This window comes from Pipistrellus hanaki, assembly GCF_964339955.1.
Source record: "Pipistrellus hanaki genome assembly, chromosome: 3".
Classification (NCBI taxonomy): domain Eukaryota; kingdom Metazoa; phylum Chordata; class Mammalia; order Chiroptera; family Vespertilionidae; genus Pipistrellus; species Pipistrellus hanaki.
Genome location: NC_140505.1, coordinates 106,276,434 through 106,292,831, shown reverse-complemented (window position 1 = coordinate 106,292,831; position 16,398 = coordinate 106,276,434). Strand labels below are relative to the sequence as shown.

The following is a 16,398-nucleotide window of genomic DNA, read 5'->3' as shown; positions in this document are numbered from 1 at the left end:
CCAAGGTACATGCCTCTGACCGGAATCGAACCTGGGACCTTTCAGTCTGCAGGCTGATGCTCTATTCACTGAGCTAAACCGGTTTCTGCAGAAGTTCGATATTTTTAAAAAATATATATATATTTTATTGATTTTGTACAGAGAGGAAGGGAGAGAGAGAGAGAGTTAGAAACATCGATGAGAGAGAGTCATCGATCAGCTGCCTCTTGCACACCCCCTACTGGGGATATGCCCGCAACCAAGGTACATGCCCTTGACCGGAATCGAACCTGGGACCTTTCAGTCCCCAAGCCGACTCTCTATCCATTGAGCCAAACCGGTTTCGGTGAAGTTCGATATTTTGATAGAGGAACCACTGCAGATCGATTTGGAGCTGGAAGGTGAGCCCAGGTCTAACCTCTTTCCACCGAGCTTCTGCTAGGAGTTTTTTATTTAATAGCATAGCAGAAGTTTTTTGAGACATTTCATTTAATACTAAATAACACTTATTTTCTCTGATTACCAGTTACATTTGCTAGGAGTTGGAAATGTGATAAATACAGGAACATAAAGAAAATAAAAATTGAATCCAGTCAGATGGAATTAACCACTGTCATTATATTAGTGCGCAGGTTTCTGGGGTTTTATTTTCCTATGTACTGGGTTTTTCAGTGCCCCCATTAAAAAATAAGGACTTTGTGGCCTGCATTTCTCACTGACTGCATACATTCATTGGGAAAGCCACCTGCCCTAACCAGAACCTCCTGGTGCCTCCACCCTTCTTGTCTGTCACCTGCTAACTAGCCCGAAGACTGTGTGCAGCAGAGTCTGAGGCCCTTGAGGGAGGGACGCCCTTCCCAGGATGGCTGTCTGGGAGAGCACTATGTTAGCTGGCGCTGTCCTGTGCATCCGGGGACTTTCCTCTCTCTCCAGCCTGCCTTAGGCATGATCAATAGACTCGCCATGTTTACTCAGCCATTATGGAGCAATTAAATTCTCAATCAATACAGTTTAGTTTTTAAACTGCTGGGCTTGGGAGCTTTGGTGTCAGTGCCTACTCTATTTGTCACATCCGAGGCTCAGAGGCTGCTGGGAAACCTGCCTACCCACCAGTAGGAGTGTGTGTGTGTGTGTGGGGGGGGGTTGTTCTGGGGCTGCAGGACTGTGTGCTCCCAGACCTGAGAGGCACAGAGAAGCCTCAGCTTCCCTCCCAATCCATGGGGTGGGGGTTTGGTGGGGGCAGGCCATTGGTTAGTTCCCAGAAGCCTTTGCAAGCGTTGGGCTTCTGGGACCTGACCTAGGACTGTAAACATTCCCATGCCGTGCCCTGGAGTGGAGCGTCCTGCCTGCTTGGCCCACGTGGGACTCTGGAGACTGAGAACTGGGTCTGATGTGGGACACAGCAGGGGTAGGGGCGGGGCTGCTCCTTCTTATTTGGGCTTTTTGAGCAAATTTGCTCGCCAGTCTTCTGAGGATCTTGTTTAATTAAGCAGAGTCCACCTTGGCTGGACTCCTTACCTGAGGGTGACCACACAAAATGGCAGAATTTGATCCGAGAGCTGGTGAAATCTGTCCCCCAGGGAGCTATGTGGCCTGTCGCTTCACCTCCCCATGCCTTTGGCTTCACCTGTATCTTCCCCACCAGACTAATCGGCACAAAAACAAAAGATATCCAAACACTGTGATCTGTGATGCCTTGCAATGAGTACCCACACTACTTCCCGAACATGTTAGGAAAGCTTTGTCTTGTCACGATGTTTGCCCTTTTGTTCAGAGGACTTTCCTCAGCTGGGATATGAAACTCGTGTTTGGAGTCAAGTACTTGTCCAGCCAATTTCCTTGCATGTTTTCCCTCTACAACTGGTCTCTTCCTGGGCTTCAGGCTGTCACCAGAGGGAACTTAGGAAACCATGGGGCTGAGCAGAGGGCTACACCGTGTGAGCGAGGCTGGGTCGGAGCCCACCTTCAAAGAGCTGCCAGTTAGGGCGGACAGCTTCCTGCCAGCGGCATTTAGAGATGATTGGAGAATCCCTCCCACTCTTTGTATTTTGTGTCCCTCGCCCATGAGAGAGGGAAGGAGAATACAAGCTGTCATTTACTGAGCACTTGCTTCAGTGCTACACAAGTAGTATGTCATGCTCACTAAAAGCTCATAAAACGTGGTTATTATTCCCATGTTAGAAACAAAGAGACTGAAGATCAGAGATAATGAATGACTTACCCAAGGTCCATCTGGTAAACGGCAGAATGAAGACCTGAGCCAAGCATCTGTTGTAGCTTCTACGCTGGAGTCAGATAACCAAAGGGAGGTGTGTTAAAAAGGCAAAGGGGAGTGTTTAAAAAAGGCAAAGGGAGGTGTTTTAGGCACAGGAAGTGCAAGTGTAGCTGGGGCGTGAAAGTGTGACTGGGCATGAACAGCTGGCTCCCGCCTCCCAGCCACAGGAAGCAGGCTGCTCAGGGCCAGCTCCTTGAGAGAACTTGGCTTGGAGATCAAGGGTTGAGAAGGCCAGGCCTTTCTTCCCTGCCCGTCCACCCTGTGCACGAGGTTGCTTTTGGACTCCAGGCAAATTAGGTAAACACATCAGCGCAATCAAACTGAGGAGAGAGATGACCCAGATGACATTTTTAGAGATAAAAAAAGCTCTAGACTTTATTATTTAAAGAAACAAACATAACTAAAGATAACACAGAACAACAAAATGAAATAAACCACAAGGAATGTCGGGCTATCTCTGTTCAGTCAGCCTTCATTAATGTAGAGTTTTGAACCATTTTCTGGGAAACACATTCTTGTTTTATTAACCAAAAACTTCCTGTTTGAGTCTTTGGCTCTAGGCTTCTTCTATTCCCGGAGTCACCTCTCTTTGCAGGCCTAGAGATTTTTCAGCATCTCCTGTGCTTTTCTTGTCTTGCTTTTCTCCTCCGAAAGGGCAACTTTACTTATTCATTTATCTTTGCCATGAACATAATTTATAATTCCAATAAGTGTTTCTGAGGTATGACAAAGAGGTTTTAGATTTGTTTTATAAAATCAAAAAAGAGGAAACAATCTTGCTCTATAGTGAGAGTGATTTCATCACACCAGGCATCCTTACAGGCATCACTGCCTCTGAGGGGCCTGGAACGGCTTAAGAAGGGAGATTTCCAGAGATTTCTTTTGTGACAATTAAAAAGCAAAACGGGGAAGACAGCTGTGTCTGAGGGAAGACTGGCATGTGTTGTCTCTGGCGGGGACAGGTGCCAGCGGGAGCAAAGAGAAGCGTCTGTTCATTTAGAATCTCAGGATGTCACGGCGGGAAGCGAGCCAAGGTGCTCAGTGGCCCTCTATTAGAGGAGCCCGGGGACCCGAGAAAGGTGCCTTGCTCAGGTCTCACAGCCTGTCCCGTGCAGAGCGAGGCAGAAGTCCTGATGAAGCTGGTGCTTCGCACCACCTCACAGACCAGGATTCCCCCTTCCCTGTGCCGCCGTGTCCTCAGCGATGACGTGATGGGGGAAGGGGCGCTGTCTAACCCCCAGGCCCCTCCAGCAGCGATTCTAGAAGAAGGCACTGTGCCCGGGCCAAGGATGAGACATGCACACGGGGAGACCAGGAACATCCATTCACAAGCAAAACAAAGGGCAAGTGGTATGACACAGACAGGAGACCCAAGAGGCAGATGAGAAAGGCAACATGCAGACTAGTATGAGCCTGCGGGGGGAAAACGTCTTAGGCCAGTGCATGGAATTTTCCTTTCTCTGTTTTACTTACTGGTAAAACATAAAAAGAAATTTTAAAAAGGAGAACAAACTCATCTCACTCATAACCTGCAGTCCTTGCACAAGCACCTCCTCTCATTTTCCTTGTTTTCCACACATTTGAGTGCTGCAGTCTGAACAATGTGTCCCCAGAATGCCACAGGGAGAGCTCCCCCCCACAGCCTCCCCCACACCCCCACTCCCGGTGCTGGCAGGCTTCAGCATTGGTCCTACATCGAGGTGCACACTGTTCACTCCCAGGACAGAAACGATGAGGATGAAGGATGCTGAAGTGCACAGTCAGCATGACCTTAACACTCCAAGGACAGAGGACTGAGCACCAGAAGACTTTCACAGCTTCCCTTCTAGCTTGGAAAGGAAGAGAGAGGTGAGGAGGTGGTAAAGGAGTGCCCTGGGCTATGAGACCAATTCAGAATGACTTCAAGGGAGCGCTAGAATGTGGAGCAGCTGAGAACATAGGACAGAGCAATTCAAATCCAAGTTCCAAATCCCAGTTCCAGTCCTGGCATGGCACTTATTAACTCTGTGACCTTGCTTAAATTACTAAGTGTTCTCACCCTCAATTTACTTTTCTGTAAAATGGGGATCATAATACTACTTACCTCTTAGGGTAGTTGGGAGAGTTAAATGAGATGATGCATGGCAAGGTATCTGGTATATAGTCAGCATGCAATAATAAAGCTATTTTAAAACTGGATTTTCAAGAGCAAATGAGGAAGTCTGTTAAAATCTAGGAGTCCCAGGAGAAGGGGTGTAGAAGCTTCATTGAGAGAGAATGTCTTGAGTACTTCAGGTGTGAGAACGTAGTGGCAGAGCCCCTGGTATGGAAGCAGCAAGGGACACACTCCTTGCAGGTTGTTGGGGTCACTGAGCCATGCCCTTCACGGAGAGGGTTCATCTCTTCTTTGGATGGCAGACAATGGGCATGGAGGAGGCGGAGGACGCAGTCTTTCAGATGTTTCTATTCAAACGCATTGCATGTGGGCTGGAAAGAGCCCGATATCAGAGAGAGAAAGAGGCTCTCAGAACTGAAGGACTAACTGGGGAAAGAGGCCAGAGAAGCTAATGGCCCAGATGAATGCCAATCAAGCAGGGCCACGGCGGGGAGAGAGTGTTTCTAGCCGTCAGGACAGGAGAGGAAGTGTTTTCTCCCCGCACCAGGCCGTCACAGTGCAGACTGGGATGAGAGTAAGAGCAGAGGCACTTGTATCAAGAAAACTTCTTGCCAGTTTGACTGTCTGTTCTCATAAGAGAAGGAGACCATTTAACCCCCCAGGAAACAGTTTATGGCCTGGCACTGATTCATGCCTTGCCTGTGGAGGGCGCCCAAACCTGGGATTTCTGAGGCTTCTTCCCAAAGCTGATGTGTCCTGCAGTGTTCCTTCCTCCTAAACACTTTGGAAACCACAGACATGTGGGAAATAGCAGGGCCATTCTCATACTGTAAGTAGTTTCTACTGCAGCAAGGAAGATTGAAGCTAGATATTAGGAAGAACCTCCAGTAGGAAAGGTGAAGATAAGGAAGATGGCTGTAGAGAAACAGGTAGGAATCTTGCTACATCGTAACTTAATAAATGTCCAGAGCAATATCCTACATTACAGGTAATTCTGCCATCTCTATCTGTTGTGTCCCGTTTTGGCAAGCACACACCTGAAGGCCATCAGTGTCCCTTTCCCCTGGCATGTAGTGAAACTGAGCCTGTGAGGAGCTGGAAGGATATCCATCCTTCCCTGGAAATGGCTCAGGACCAAAGAAACATCTACTACGGGGTGAGGTAGGACTGATCTGGGTTGCACCAGGAGAAGGGTGAAATGAAGGAACTTCAGGTCTCATGTTCTGCGTCTGGGTTGGGCTGTGTGCACACATGGTTTGTGTAGGTCACCATCACAGGGCTCCACGACAGATCCAAGAAGGACAAGACCAGGTCTTTGTTCTGCAGGGAGCAATTGCTCATGAGCCAGAAGGTAGGGAAGCACAACCAGCCCGGATTAGGGTAGACAACCTACCTTTACTGAGCATCACATTGGTGCCAGAGGCTTAATGGACATTATTTTGCTAACTCTCCCAGCAAAATCATGTGGCAAGCATCTGAACTTCACACATGAGGAAATTGGCTCAGAGAAGTTAAGGAACTAACACCGATAGGGAATGGCCAGATTTTAACCACAGTGGGTCTATCTGGTTCTCAATCTCATCTCGTTACAATCTGCTGCCTCCCAGCCCTTACTGCCTTCTGATGAGCTCCTCTTGGCATTACACCATTAAGAAAAGTGTAATTTGTACACTTCTCCATTTAAAGAATTCTAGCACAAAACACCAAGAACATAAAAAATGATAGTTCAAGTTAAAGGACTTTTTTTTATTCTGAAATTACATCCTTCCTACTTTTCATATTCTTTTATAATATTACTAGAGGCCGAGTGCACAGATTCATGTACCAATGGGGTCCCTTGGCCTGGCCTGTGGGGATCAGGCTGAAATCAATTCTTTGACATCCCCCCAGGGGTCCCAGATTGCAAGAGGGCGCAGGGCAGGCTGAGGGTCCGTACCAGTGCATGATCAATCGGGGCCGGAGAGGGACTACAGGAAGGCTCCAAGGAGTGTCCGGCCTGTCTTGCCCAGTCCCAGGACCCCAGCAGAAAGATAACCTACCAGTTGGAGCATCTGCCCCCTGGTAGTCAATGCACATCGTAGCGACTGGTTGAACAGTCCAACAGTTGGAGGGATGACTAGCATATTATGCTTTTATATATATAAACTAGTGACCCGGTGCACAAAATTTGTGCACATTAAAAGGGAATTAATTAGAGGAAATATTTTAATATTGCTATTTGCCCTTTCTCTATAATAGACGTGTCAGAGATGAAAGAAATTAGTAAAATGTATATGAAAATCTTTCTCCTGTCAGAGTCAGGAGCACACTACAGGACCCAGAGTCAAGTCCCCGCCCACCCACATGTGCCTTGAAATCACATAAGACCCAAACCTCTAGACCTGGCTAGCCCCACTCCCATTGGTTGAGATCCAGACCAGGCCAGCCCCATCCCCATCAAGTCCCACTGGGTGGGGGACACAGCCTCAGATCCCCTGGCCTGGCGCCAGGCAGGGGGTGCAGCCTCAGGTCCCCCGTCCAGCCCTGGCAGGTGGGGGGTGCAGCCTCAGGTGCCCGGCCCCAGTCCAGTGCCACACAGCCTCAGGTCCCTGCTGATTGCTCATTACGGGAACCCCACCTCCACTGTGGGCACAGCCATCTTATGATGGCGTGAGGGTTAATTAGCATATTACCTCTTTATTATATAGGACTAGAGGCCTGGTGCATGAAATTCATACACAGGAGGGGGGTGTCCCTCAGCCCAGCCTGAACCCTCTCCAATCTGAGATCCCTCTCACAATCCAGCACTGCTGGCTTGCAAATACTCACCTGCCTGCCTTCCTGATTGCTCCTAACCACTTCTGCCTGCCAGCCAGATCACCTCCTAACCACTCCCTTGCCAGCCTGATTGATGCCTAACTGCTCCTCTGCTGACCTGGTCACCCCTAACTGCCCTCCCTTGCAGGCTTGATTGCCCCCAACTTCCCTCCCTTGCAAGCCTGGTCCCTCCCAGTTGCCCTCCCCTGCTGGCCATCTTGTGGTGGTCATATTGTGTCCACATGGGGGCAGCCATCTTGTGTGTTGGAGTGATGGTCAATTTTCATATTACTCTTTTATTAGATAGGATAGGAAAAGTAAAGAATAATTTTAACAGTTTTTCTTATTTAGCAAAATAGCATGTTGGAAATTCTAAAAAGGAAAAAGATAGTTACTACTTCTGTAGGGGTTACTGAGTGTGTGACAAATATCACTACCTAATTCTTTCACAGAAAGAAAAGTGAGGCACAAGGAGGTTAAGCAATGTGCCCAAAGCCATGCAGTAGGTGAAAGGCAGAGCCAGCATTCAGACCCAGGCAGCCCCGCCCCGAGCCCACATTGGAGCTGACATAGTGCTACCCCTGATCATGAGTTGGCCAACACTGCCTGCAGCCTCATGTGCTCATCCCTTGCAGGACCCCTGAGGCTCTCGCACCCTGGACCCGCCCCCAGATGCTAAACAGCTAATGTCTCTCTTCAGCACACCTCTTCCAGCCTCACCCCCAGGGCTCCCGACAGTCACCATGATCCATTTGGAGATTATTACACACCCAGGCCAGAAAGGAACAGCAGGGCAGGTGGGTCCTTAAGGGACAAGTCCATTTTCTTCCCTGAAAGTCTCCCTTGCTGAAGTAATGGGCACACCCAGCTGCGGTCGGACCAGGGCCATCTCTGCAGTCCTGCCACCACATAGGAGGGGCCTCCTGACCCCTTTAGGGGCTGTCAGACCTGGGGTGTTCTTGAGCCTCCCACCCAGCATACTGTGCCACGTGTGCTCCTGCCAAGCAGCCATCATGCTTACACCGGGGACTCTGCCTGAAGGGAAAGCTAGGAAATGATGAACATGGGTACGGTACAGGGATTCCTCTGAGGAGGAATACACGGGTATTAAGGCTTCTTTCTGATGGGCGATTTCTCAAGCTGGGTGCAGGTGTGTATTTTCCTTTATACCTTATGTATGTTATTCATATTCACATTATAGACTGGTTCATAATAAAAGGAAAAATGAAATGAAAACCAGAGTTCACTGGGCTGTAAATATTAGGGGCTGGCTTAGGTCGTATGTTCCGGGAGAGTTTGAAGGGGAGCCGATCTGGAGCTTCATCTCAAGGTTGGTGAGAGCGTTGGAAATATCCTGTCTTAGGGGTAATATCACAGCACACACAAAAGTGCGCCAGGTGTACTTGGGTGTACACTGAGCCTGTGTGCCTGGGTGAGAGAAGCACGTATTTGTGAAACTGTGTGTGTGTGTGTGTGTGTGTGTGTGTGTGTGTGTGTTTGTGAAAGGAGCAGGGAACAGGTAGGATGTCCTTAGAGCTTGACTTTGCTGCCAGATGCATGCCTATTTGTGAGAAAATAAAGTAATAAAAAATATTAGGATTCTGGGGGCTATAAGATGGCATTAGTCAGTGTGGCCAGCTGGGGAGCCTGTGAGGGAGCTATCCTGAGGAAGCTTCTAGATAAGGCATCTCTGGGGTGTGCCAGGGGTTAGTGTTCCACTGAGGGGTGAGCTCAGCAGGGATGCTCCCACATTGGACATCTGGGCACAGGCTGCCTGCCTGGAGTGAGCCCCTTGGTACTGTGGGCCTGGGTTGGGACAGGCACAAGCTCAAGAAGTGCTAAGATCCCTTTGACAGAAAGCCCCACAGACAAACCAGACAGACCAGCGCCGTTTGGAGCAGCTGTGAGACCAGAGATGGGAGTCTCCAATGAGTCGACAGGAGAGAGAATAACTTACTTTCTCAGGGCCCTTGGGAGAGGGAGGGAGGCTCTTCTGTCAAAACGGATGAAGTCAGGGCAGCGACTGCACGTGAATGAGCCCAGAAAGCCACAGCTGCCCTCCTCCAGGGCTTTCTATTCTGAGACCTGGCTTTCAGCTCAAATAATGGAGGTCACAGAGCCAGGGCCAGGGGAGGTGCTGGCGTGGATTAGATGACATAGGGAGGCAGGGGGAGGCCGGTGCTGTGTTCTTGGGTGTGGAGGGCTGACTGGTGGGCGTAACAGGGATGGTGCGTGTGGGCCCTGGGCCAGCGTAGGGGAAGGGAGAGGGAGGAGGCTGGCCCTCCTTCCTTCCAGATGTCACAACAACTTGCTCAAACTGTCCATTTCACGATGAGGAAAGAGGTCCAGAGAGAAGATGCCTAAGGTTATGTGAACGCTGCGAGCAGAGGCCACCGGACTCCCAGTGCTCTCTCCGCCACCTGGAGCAGCGTTTCCAGCCTGTGCTCTGAAGCAGCACAGAGTGAATTTGTTTTTAACACTGGCCCTCAGTTCACTCAACCCTCCCCAGTACCACCTGAACCTCAAAGGGTGCCTGGGCTTCCCTTGTTCCCTTATTCTGACCACCTAAGATCACTTTATTGATTCGGACAAGGGAGAGAAACATGTGTTTTAGTAAAGGCTGAAAAATCTCGAGATGTGAGGCATGTTACTAGCTTTTTGTCTGGAAAAATGCCTCGTTTCTTCATCCCGGAAGAGCTTGTCGGGTCTGGAATAATCTAGTGTGGGGAAATCCTCCAGTCTCAGGAGGCCTGTGGCCTTTAAAACACCGTAGCAAGTCTCTACTAATTACTGTTCTAGTCACTGTGCCCATGGGAAAGCAGCCCCTCCCCCACACCCACAACCTGCCCACCACCGTCAGTACCAACAAGCCTCAGAGCTGGGCCTAGAGTCCTCCTCATTCCTCTCTCCACCTCTGTGCCAAGGGCCACCCCCCTTCCACCCCCTAAACCAGCCTCTGGTATGGAAGCCTGAGGCTGGCCGCTCCCACCCCTGACATCTTCTCTCCAAACAGAGCCCAGACCCTCGCCTCGCCCTCACACAGCCCTGCAGTTCTGGCCCCTCGCAGGGACTCGGGTTCCTGACAGGTGCCTCCTTCTCCCTCATTCCTCTTATGGAAAGGCCACATTTCCCCTGGGCCCACATGCCAATCTAGGAAGTCATTTCCCTTCCTCACTCTTTTGGAAGAGAGATATTTACATCCCCGTGTTGCAAATGAGAAAACTGCAGAGAGGAAAAGTAAGGTATCTTGCACAGGGTCACCCAGTTAGAAAGCTGCTGAGCCAGGGACCTCATGCCACTCAAGCTTTCTTAATTGTGAACGGGGATTCCCTCAGAGTTGAGGACAACAGTGACCTGTGTCTGGGAGCTCTTTGGTGTGTGGCACAAACATTTTCTTTGTATGGGCAGAGCTGCCTGCAGCCCTTGGCACTGTCCTCAGCATATGGAAGACAATCCATGATCCTCTCTTCAGAATAGTGTTTTTAGCCTGGGTCCACAGAGTCTGTAAGACCTCTGATCGTGGGGGTAAATTTTGGAATGTATGAAACAATGTGCATTTTTCTGGGAAGAGAGCCCAGAGTTCTTATCAAAGGTATGTGAACCCAGAAATGTTCACAGATCTGGGGGTAGAGAGACAAGGGTAATCCTGCTGTTGAGGAAAAGGAAGGAAATGAAAAGCTGGGTATCTGTCACTGACTGGGTTCTTCAGGAAGCAGACTCTGAGCTCAGGGTGCCAAATGATTACTAGGGGATGCACTTGGGATCAACACCCATGGAAGGGCAGGGAGGAACACAGCATGGAGCAAAGGGAGAACGCAAATGCTACAGAGGTGCAACTGAAGATGTGGCCAATCTTCTGTGAGCTCTGGAATAAGAACAACCTATCAACTCACTCCTTGTTGATGCTGAGCCTTTATATCACCACCTCAATTACTCATTAGCAGCAGACAGCCCTGGGAAGGACGTGACTTTGGGCCAAGGAGCTCTCTGCGGCTGAGACAGCCCTGAAGTAGCGGAAGGGGCTGACTACTGAAGGCAGGCTCCCGCACCACTCCCAAAGCCAAACAGGAAGCCACTCTTTATTTTGTTCTTTAGATTTCATTCTTTTTGTGTATGGCTGAGTAAGGAAGTCATTCTTTGAAGCTAGTATCACCAAACCCAACCCAGTAGCTCTGCCCTTGGGAAAGTATTACAGATTAAATGATAGTCATCCACCTACATGTCCATCCATCCTTTCACTGAACATTTATTAAGCACGCTTCATGAGCCAGCCATAAGCACCTGTGAGAAAAGAAGTGTATGGCACAGTCTAGGGGAGGAGAAAGACAGACACTTCGTTGAAAAATTAGAGTGCGAAATGGTTGTTGCTGGAATAGAGGCAAGTTCCTAGAATTATTAGAGCACATTGGAGGGTGGATGGATTCTCTCTGGGGGCAATGAATGAGTCAAAGTCAAAGAAAGGAGTAGGTGAGGGCATGGAGAGAAGGCATTTCAGGCAGAAGGAAGTCATGTGAGGGGCGTGGTGGTCTGAGAGGACTTGGCAGATTTGGGGAGAGTTTCACTGTAGACAGAGTGGTTAGTCACTCAGTGGAGATAAGGCTGGAAAGGGAGGTTGTGGTAAGATCACAAATGCTCCTGAGTGTCGCATGGGTGGACTTCATCCCAGCAGTACTGCACTGGAAAGTCTCAGATGGGTTTTGAACAGAGAATTGATATCAAAGCGTCTGCATTGTAGGAAGTCAACTATGGTAGCAGACATGGTAGGTAGGCTGGAGTGGTCACTGGAGCACTAGGGCAGTCGCATATGGGCCAGGACTGGCGTGCTCAGCAGGCACCCAGCTTCCTTCTGAACACGAGCTGGCTTTTCAATGAGTGGCCCTTCCCCAGTGTGATTGTTCAGCTCCAACGTACATATTTTTCCGAGCAACTCTTGTTTTCTCAATTTCTCAAAGACATTCATTTTCCATACTCAAATCCAGTGTTCTCATGTATAAAATAACCTCCATGGATGGCCCGGGCTCCTCTATATGTAACAGCCTAATATCACATGGGCACAACCGAAGCCTTCTAAGAACCTCTACTTTGGTGCCACTCACATTCTACTTTTCAGCTTCTCAAATGGGTGCCTTAACCCAGGGAAGACTCTTGTGACTAGCATCCCCCATATGTCAGCAGTGACCTTAAGTGTCCTCAGGCTAGTGGACTGCCATTCAATGATTCTGTTTCTGGAGATGGATATGGAGCCCAACACAGCTACAATCACCAGGATCTCCCTCCAGCAGCTCAAGGGAGGGGCTGCAAGATTTCTTTATTCTGTGACCTTCTATACAGGTCTCAGAGTAAATTCCAAATGATAATTGTTCAACAGCCAGGCTGCCTGGAATCTGACCCACTAGGATGGAAGCTTCATGAAGTGAGATCAGCCCAGCAAACTCTGGAAACTTAAGGGACACACAGACTGTGACTTGGGAGGAATGATGTCCCAGGAGCTAGAACAACGGGCTGCCAATTCCACAAGAGACTATGGGTTGAAGAAGGTAGTCCTACCAGCTACGACAGCCTAAGATGAAGATTAAAACCTCTTTCCTTGGACCATTTTTATAGATGGTGTGCAGAGAGGGAAATAGAGGCTGAGAACATTCTATTGGTGCTCAGCCTTTACATAGAGGTACTGAACACTCAGGCCTCCACTGCTCTTTGATAAAGTGACCAAAGCACAAATCCACACAATAGGCACTGGACAAATGCCCACCAGGGATGCCCACACTGTGGTGGCTACAGTTAAAGGTATGGCCAATAGGTGGTTGATATACACAGATTCCTCAGAGGCCATGGGGATTCTATGGGTCCCCTGACTTGGTGACATTCCAGAGCAAGGCCCTTCACTGTGCTGTTGCTCCCATGGATGGAGGACAGAGGTGGGAGTAAGCCTCAAGGAAGCAGCCCATCTTCAGTCTTCTCCCGAAACACCCTGGGCAGATTTGGAGGGCTGGAGGGATGGGAAAGGCCAGGAGGTATGATAAAAACACACACAAATTCTATTGTTTCTGTTTTATGAAGGTTGGCAGGAAGACTAAATGTTGAGAACCCTTTCCACTTAGGAATTCTCCCTGCTGTTTTCCTGGGATTCTTTTGAGATTCCATGTTATAGGGTTCCAGCTCAGAATACAATCACCACTGCCATCACCACTTATTAAGGACTACTATGTGCCAGGCACTGTACTAGGTGCCTTACACACTATATTTATTTCTCACAGCAATCTTGCAAAAGAGTTATTAGAATGCCCATTTTGTAGATGAGTTTAGATAACTTGCTCAAGGTCATGTAGTAGGTAGCAGACAAGGGTTCTACCCCAAGTCTTCCTGAAATCAAAGCCAATGTTCTTTGCCTACCATTAAATAACCTTAAACGTTGCCATACTGATGAAAGCAGTCTTGGGTTTCCATAGACACCTTCTATACCACAAGTCTGTGGAGAAATTTAAGAAAGGAAGGCAAGGACAGGGTCCCCTTTTTACACTCTTAATTATATACCTTTGAGGGCCACAGTCTCTCAGGTCCCCATGCACATAGGTGGGAGTTGATTATACCAGCTACAGAGCCTGGAACCTTGGAATTGGTGGGCCTGGTTGGACAGGTCTCTGCACTGCAATCCACGCTCCCAAAATGTCTGAGCTGGAAGGGTCTTGAGAGAGGAGTAAACTCCTTATGTGACTGGTGAAGAAACTGACCCAGGAGGAGGACATGAATTACTCAAAGCCTCACAGCTATTTAGAAACATTGTGTGTACACAAGTGTATGTGTGTGTGTGTGCATGCACACGCATGAGTGCACACATGCACACGCACATGCATCTGTATGTGCTGGAGATGGCAGTGGGGCGGCCTAACTCGTAGGCCTTGTGAATGAGTTCTGGTGAGAAGGCCTCAGAGCCCTAGTCTATATCCAGAGGGGTGGCCCACACAGAAGCCTATTTCAAAAGTTTAAGTCATTTATTTGGAGCAAGGTAACTCTACAAAGTGTCAATAGGAGAGCTGGAAATGAGGCACAGAAAAGAAGGAAACAAATTCATTAAATGATTAGATCATTGCTTTGGCCAACCAGAGCTCCATTGCCCTGGGCACTTTGGGGAGATGGCATGGAATGCTCTCAGAGTTGCTTTGCCCAAGGGAGGAGGAAGCTGGTATATTTATCTACCAGCCTCTGCTTTTGCTGGTTGAGGCCTGATATTGAGTGACATCAACTCCCAGAACCTCTTGCCAAGCACACTCCAGCAATCAGACAACACAAAGGGCTAGTTTTAAAGATATCTGTAGCCCTGAGTAGCCACCTGTTTTCTAAAGTCTTGATACCTTTTTGGGTGGAGAGGTCTTGGCGTCAGTTCCAAGGACAGTCGTGGGGGAGATGGATGTTTGTAGAGGAGACTGAACGTTGCCTTCCAGAGCCTGGAGGCAGGTTGTGCTCACAGAGGGAAAGGGCTGCTTCCATGTGCCCTGAAGGAAGAACGGGCATATACGTTAAGCAAGAGGAGTTGAAGTCAGAGCTTTAAAAGGACCTCCTGGTGATACTAATTAAGAAGGAAACCATAGCAGATATCTAGAGCTCATCCAACTGTGTAGCTTCATTGGTGCTGCATAAGCAATGACAGAGCAAAGGAATGCACAGTAGCAAGGACGGGTACCTTGGGGAGTTTGAGGTTCCCAGTTCCAGGGCAGGCTGATGAGCTCTCCTTTATTTGGGGGATGCTGGGAGGACAGATGGAGATTTAGTGAAGAGAGGCTTCCTCACTCTGCCCCTGGTGATTCTTAACACCAGGAGGCTCCAACATTGGGTGGAGGCAATAGGAAGAGATCTCCTCTCTGGTACGATTTGGGGCATCTTAAGTGAAGGCAAAACCATGGAGGAAATAAGCAAGTCCTGATGTTGCCTAGCTCTCTAATTAGGCTCACGCCACCTCCCTGGTCCCCTGCTCCTCATCTGTGAAATGGGGAGATTGGAAGAGTGAACTAAATGACCTGAGGGTCCCATTCAGTCCTGGCCTTCTGTCCACTGCAGAGGCCATCCTCTGGTCCTTGGATTCTCTTTAATTCTGTCATCAGCAAATATGTATTGAGTACTCATCCTCTGCCCAGCACTAAGTGGGGGAAGAGAACCAGGTGGAATACAGATCCTGGCCTCTGGGAGGGGACAGATGAGGAAAACAGGAGTTTATGTTTATTGAGCATGTACTCTGCCGGGAACTGTGCTAAACACCTTTCATATACTGACTCCTTTACACCCACCCCCAATAACTCAGTAAGTTAGATACTGGTATCTCCACTACACAGATAAGAAAGCCAGGGCACAGAGAAAAAGCAACTTGATCAAGGCCACACAGTGGAAGAGCTTGGATTTGAGCCCATACTGTGAGCCATGATACTTCTCCTCTGTGACATAGACACTGACTCTCTAAGTGCAGCTCCTAGGATTCCAGCAGATAGGGCAGTGAAAGTTGGAGTCGCCTGGAAAAGCTTCCTGCAGGAGGTGGCTTGGCACTGGGCCTTGAGGGAAGCGAAGAATTTGGAGGCTGATGGGGAAAGGGAGAGAACTAACTGCATTAACACTCCAGGGCAGGCTGGGGTGTGGTTGTCCAGCTAGCAGGTGTCTACTTATAGTAGGCAGGCAGGCAGCAGCTACAGCTCAGCCTGTTTGGTGGCTTCACGGGAGAAGAGGAGGGCCCAGAGAAGAACAGATACTCCTAAGAACCCTCCTCTTCACAGCTACAGCCCAGAAAATGGCATCCACCTGCCCTGAAGGGGCTTTTGCCCCATCCAGGCCTATAAGCATGACTCCTTCCCCAGACTCATCTGACAAAAGAGGGAGCTGGTCCAGTGTGGGCCAGCTTTCTCCTCACTATTCAAGCCAAGTATCTGATAACTGTGATAGCTGGCACTTACACACAACAATGACCATGAACCAAGCACTGTTTTAAAAATTTTAACTAACTTAAGCCTTCCAACATTCCTATGAAGTAGACACTGTTATTATGCTCATTTTATAGATGGGGAAATAGATACAGCGAGGTTAAGTAGTCTGCTCAGAGACCCACTAGCTACTAAGAGGCAGAGCCCACATTTTAACCCAGGCAATCTACTCTTAGCCACTCTGAACTACTGCCCCTAAGTAGAGGTTCATGAGCTCTGGCCATAGCTGCTTCTTTCCTCGATGAGGTATACCCTCCTCAAGTTTAGGTCCTCCTCCTTGCATGGGGCTA

General features: G+C 49.0%; 1 protein-coding gene across 9 annotated transcripts in view; it reads left to right on the top strand.

Annotated features, from left to right (window-relative positions):
- Nucleotides 1-16,398, top strand: part of IQSEC3 (IQ motif and Sec7 domain ArfGEF 3) — a 108,569-nt gene that overhangs the window by 36,160 nt on the left and 56,011 nt on the right. The gene's annotated exons all lie outside the window — the stretch shown is intronic.